This window comes from Puma concolor, chromosome D2 (assembly GCF_028749965.1).
Source record: "Puma concolor isolate L17-30 chromosome D2, mPumCon1.1.hap2, whole genome shotgun sequence".
Classification (NCBI taxonomy): domain Eukaryota; kingdom Metazoa; phylum Chordata; class Mammalia; order Carnivora; family Felidae; genus Puma; species Puma concolor.
Genome location: NC_141677.1, coordinates 20,828,615 through 20,834,522, shown reverse-complemented (window position 1 = coordinate 20,834,522; position 5,908 = coordinate 20,828,615). Strand labels below are relative to the sequence as shown.

General features: G+C 34.4%; 1 pseudogene; it reads left to right on the top strand.

Moving 5' to 3' along the window:
- Positions 1-1,561: 1,561 nt before the first annotated feature.
- On the top strand, positions 1,562-1,911 carry LOC112854413 (dolichyl-diphosphooligosaccharide--protein glycosyltransferase subunit TMEM258 pseudogene; annotated as a pseudogene).
- Positions 1,912-5,908: the final 3,997 nt, after the last annotated feature.

Sequence of the window (5,908 nt, the reverse complement as noted above, 5' to 3'; positions counted from 1 at the left end):
TGCAAGGACAGGCCAATAGACAAATCAAATATGTGTGGTCCAGAAACTGACCTACACGTATATGGGTACTTGACTTATGACAAGTTGTAATAATAATGTAGAGTAGTTAGAAGTGGGTGGTCTTTTCAGTACATAATGACAGGAATGTTGAGCATCCTTTTGGGGAAAAATGATATTGGAACACTTACTATGCAACGAAATCAAAATCAATTCCACCTAGCTCATGGCACTGAATAGGAAAGGCAAAATAATAAACCTTTTTAGAAGATAATATAGGTGAATATTTTCAGAACTTCATGGTAAGGATATAGTCCCAAACAAAACACAAAAAAAAGTATAAGGCTAATATTAATAAAAAATATTAATAAATTTGACAAAATTTAAACTAAATACTTCTGTTCATGAAATTACACCACCAAAATAAACAATGACACTCCAGGAGTAATGAATGCACTTTGTATCTAGATTGTAATCTCATTATACTATTTCTCCAAAAAGAGAACCAGAGCACCTTTTAGTGATGGCAGTTCTAAATCTGTAACACCAAATGTACAGGATGAATCAGAGACATCTTGTCCAGCCTGAAAGCAACAAAGTTATCAATGGCCACTAGTGTCATACTGAAAGAACACAGGAGACAATTAGAAGGGGCTCATACTGACCAAAGATGGGACAACTTAAGCATCTAAAAAAATAATGGCTCCAATGAATTGAGGTATATCAAATATATACAAATCCATTTTTCATAATGATAGTCCAAAAATAAAAACTCAAAAATAAAAACTCAAATCTAAGAATTACTATGAGTGGGAAAAACTGGCATTATGTGCCTCCAGACATGATGGAGAGGAACTATATAGCATTACACCTATATACTGACAACAGAGATTTGGAAATTGACATTAAAGAGGATTACCACTTATGACAGCAAAAAAATAACAAATACTTATGGTGACCTTGGGTTAAGCGGAGATTTCTTAGATATGATGCCAAAAACAATTCATAACAAATTCATAAATTGGACTTCAACAAAATTTAAAACTTTTGCTCTGTAAAAATACACCATTTTTCTTTAAATGAAAGAATGAAAATTAAATAAAAGAATGAGAATGAAAAGGCAAGAGACATACTGGGAAAAATCTTTGCAAAGCATATATCTGATAAAAGACTTGTATCCAGATTATATAAAGAACACTCAAAGCTCAGCTATAAGAGAAAAAAACAAGACAATTAAAAATTAGGTAAAAGATTTAATCAGATATTTCACCAAAGAAGATCTATAAAGGGCACATGAAAATGAGTTCAATATCATTGGTCATTAGGGAAATTCAAATTAAAAGCACAATGAGGTTCCACTAGAATGGCTAAAATTTAAAAGACAGACTTTATGAGTGTGGGTGGGATGTAGAAAACTGAAACTTTCATACACTGCTGGTCTGCATGTAAAATGGCACAACCACATTGAAAAACGTTTTGGCAGTTTCTTTAAAAGTTAAACATATACCGCTTCTGCCAATGTGTTATTCTGGTGGTGGTGGTGGATCACCCTTTGCCTGGCAAAATGGACACTGAGGCCATGAGCAGATACACCAACCCAATGAACTTTGGTTGTCCTCTCCCATCTGACTGTGGTGCTGTTGACCATTGGCATGTTCTTCACTGCCTGGTTCTTCATTTATGAGGTTACCTCCACTAAGTACATTTATCTACAAACAGCTTCTCATCTACTTGGTGGCCTTGCTTTTCATGGGCTTTGGAGTCCTCTTCCTGTTGCTCTGGGTTGTCATCTATGTATGGGCTCCCAATGGTTCCAACCAGGTGTCTTCACTGAATATTTGCTTTTGCAAATTAATTTTTTTACTATTGCTGGAAGTGTCCCATTTGCTGCTCACAATAAAGGCAGATGTGTGACCAAAAAAAAAAAAAAGTTACACTATACCTATAATACTATCCAGTCATTTAATTCCTAGGTATTTACCCAAGAGAAAGGGAGATACATGTCCACACAAAGACTTGCACATGAAGCATATGGCTTTATTTTTAATAGCCAAAACGTGGAAACAACTCCAATGTCTATCAGCAGATGAATAGATAAATTGTGGTATATCCATACAATGGAAGGCTCAGCAATAACAGGGCAGGAACTAGTGATATAACAACATGAATGAATCTTAAATTACTTATGCTGAATGAAAGAATCACTGTGTGATTCCATTTACATAAAATTCTAGAAAATTTAAACTCATTTATAGAGATACATAGAAGATCAGTGGTCACGTAGGAAGAGTAAAGTGGAGGGATTAACAAGGGTCATAAGGCTGGTCACAGGCCCATTGCATGGTGTCAGAGCACCAGTAAAATGATGACAGCGTAAAAGTGGGAGAGGAACGAGCAGCAGTGATGGGATTGCATAAAAGAAATTGATCAATTGGGTAAATCTGTTAAGGATAATGGAATCAGTTTCCTGTTGGGAGAAAGGGAGTAAATGTGTGGAAAGAAGGAAAACTAGAATGAACCTTGTGGTGCTAAAATAAAATCAGAGTTGTCACTTTAGATTCATAGTTTTCAACACATAGATTGATAGGTAAATATAGATGTAAATGTGTATTGTTATATGTGAATATATTTTATTTTATTATTTTATTTTGTTTATTTAAATCCAAATTAGTTAACATATAGTATAATAATGGTTTTAGGAGTAGAATTTAGTGATTTATCACTTACATATAACATTGCTTATCCCAAGTGCCCTTCTTAATGTCCATCACCCATTTAACCCATCCCCCCATCTAACACCCCTCCAGCAACCATCAGTTTGTTCTCTGTATTTAAGAGTCTCTTAGGGGGGTGCCTGGGTGGCGCAGTCGGTTGGGCGTCCGACTTCAGCCAGGTCACGATCTCGCGGTCCGTGAGTTCGAGCCCCGCGTCGGGCTCTGGGCTGACGGCTCAGAGCCTGAAGCCTGTTTCCGATTCTGTGTCTCCCTCTCTCTCTGCCCCTCCCCCGTTCATGGTCTGTCTCTCTCTGTCCCAAAAATAAATAAACGTTGAAAAAAAAAATTAAAAAAAAAAAAAAGAGTTTCTTAGGGTTTGTCTCTCTGTTTTATGATATGCTAAATAAGCCAGTCAGAGAAAGACAAATATCATATGATTTCACTCATATGTAGAATTTAAGAAACTAAACAGATGAACATAGGGGAAGGGAAGGGAAGGGAAAATAAGATAAAAACAGAGAATGAATATTATATATATATGATATATATGCATATATACATACATATATACATATACATGTATACATACACATACATATATTATCTAGCTATGTCCACTAAGAGAACATGTGAGCAGTAATACCTTCAAAAGCAATAAGCACATCTAGTATCCAGATCTTATTCTCTAAATCCACTAAGTGGAATCTTGGAATTAAATTTCTTGGAGAAATAGTCAGTTTCAAGATAAGGTCAGGAAAAGTAGAATATGATCCTGGAATATTCTTTCTTTTTGTGCCGGAAAATAAGGAATGGCTTAAAGAATGATGGTGATATGTCAAAATGGCAAAGACCTGTCTTGAAGGGACTATCCCACACATCTGGGATGATTTAAGCATCACAGTAAATCATATGTTAAAGCACTATAATCCTTTGAATAAAATTGGAAACCATGACTCAACATAAATTTAAAAATTAATAAGCTGAGTTTCATAAGATATTTAAATGAGGTACTTCAATATCATCAAAGAATCTCCCCACAAAATATCTGTTAATTATAAAGGACAAAAGAGTAAATTTGCAGCTGAGAAGGCTAGCAAACTTAACTACCTTAATCAAGTGATCAAAACTAACAACATCAATAACAGAACAAATAGAAACTATATGCCACCTGGTAGAATGCAATGAAAAGAACATAACATCACTTTTTTTTAATTTTTACAAAATCTTTATTTTTGAGAGAGAGATAGAGAGACAGAGTGCGAGCAGGGGAGGGGCAGAGGGAGAGGAAGACACAGAATCCGAAGCAGGCTGCAGGCTCTGAGTTGTCAGCACTGAGCTCAATGTGGGGCTTGAACCCACTAACGGGGAGATCATGACCTGAGCTGATGTCGGACGCTTAACCAACTGAGCCACCCAGGCGCCCCATGAACATAACATCACTTTTATAATTTTCTTGGCAAAGATACATAAAGTAAATCTAATCAAGAGTAAATATCAGATAAGCTTAAATGGAGCGACATTTTACAAAATAATTGACCTATAATCTGCAAAAGCTTCATGGTTATGACAGTCAAAGAAAATTGGAGGAACTGTTTTGAATTGAATTGAAGAAGCCTCAAGAGTGTGTGATTCTGAACTGGAGGTTTTGAATTTTGGAATTGCAAATTAGGGAGTAGGTATAAAAGACAGTATTGAGACAATGTGCAAAACTTGAATGGAATCTAAGGATTAGATGGTATGGTACCAATGCTAATTTCCTGCTTTTGATAGTTGTATTGAGGTTATACAATAGAATGTTCTTGTTTATAAGAAACACATACTAATCTACTCCTGAAATCACTGGTTCACTATATGCTAACTAATTTGGATGTAAATTTTTAAAAATAAAAACTAAAATTAAAAAAAATAAATTTTTAAAGAAAAAAAAAGAAACACATACTAAAGTATCCCAGAAGTAAGGGGCATTATGGAGAATTATATGGGACATATTAGCAGTTTATTCTCGTATAGTGTAAAAAAAATTATGTACCATATTTTCAACTTTTCTATAAATTTATTTCAGAGAAATTTCATTTTTTTTAACGTTTATTTATTTTTGAGACAGAGAGAGACAGCGCATGAACAGGGGAGGGGCAAGAAAGAGGGAGACACAGAATCTGAAACTGGCCCCAGGCTCTGAGCTGTCAGCACAGAGCCCAACGCGGGGCTCGAACTCACGGACCGTGAGATCATGACCTGAGCTGAAGTCGGACGCTTAACCGACTGAGCCACCCAGGCGCCCCAATTTCAGAGAAATTTTAAATAGAAAATTAAAGTCAGGCACTATATGTATGTGTGTGTGTATATATATATATATATATATATATATATATATATATATATAAAATATAAATACATATATTGTGGGTGTGATTTAATTTATCTAAAGTTAAAAAACAGACAAAACTATTTGTTTAGGGATGTATAATTTGGTGGCAAAACTAAAATGAAAACCAAGAAAATTAATACATAAAAGTTAGGTTAGTGGTTACCACTAATGGCATGAGAGAGGATGATGATTGAGAAGGGAAATGCTTGGAGCTTCTTGGGTGCTGGGAATCTTGTACTATTTGACCTAGGTGATAGTTAAACACACGTTCATTTTACAAATATTCATTAAATTGTACACTTATGTTTTATGCACTTTCCTGTAAGTTCGTTGTATTTCATAGTATAAAATTGTGAAAAGGAATTTTAAGAAAGAAAAAAAAATGAGACAATCACTTATCTGAACCCTTTGGGGAAAGATATATTTCAAATTTTAGATTTTTTCAGATTTTAGAAATATGGTGGATAGATATATTTTTATAACTCCCCGAGTGGATCACTTGCTATAATCACTATAATCAAACACATCAAAATTTCTTCAGCAAAGCATCTAAATAATCACACCAGGTAGCATAAGTAAGAACTATAAGTAGCCAGATATGTTCAAATCAGATGTTGCTGTCAAATGAATTTTCTGCCAATGTAAAATTTTGTTTTATTTTGTTTTGGTTTTGGTCTTCAGAGCTTTTTGAATTTTGAAATTGTAAATTAAGGATTGTAGATGTGTATTAACTTTATAAAATGTACAGAAAAGGAATAGAAATAATCATATGCTATGCAGTGTAGCTATGAAAAGCACTTATATACTAAATGACATGCATAAACAGTGA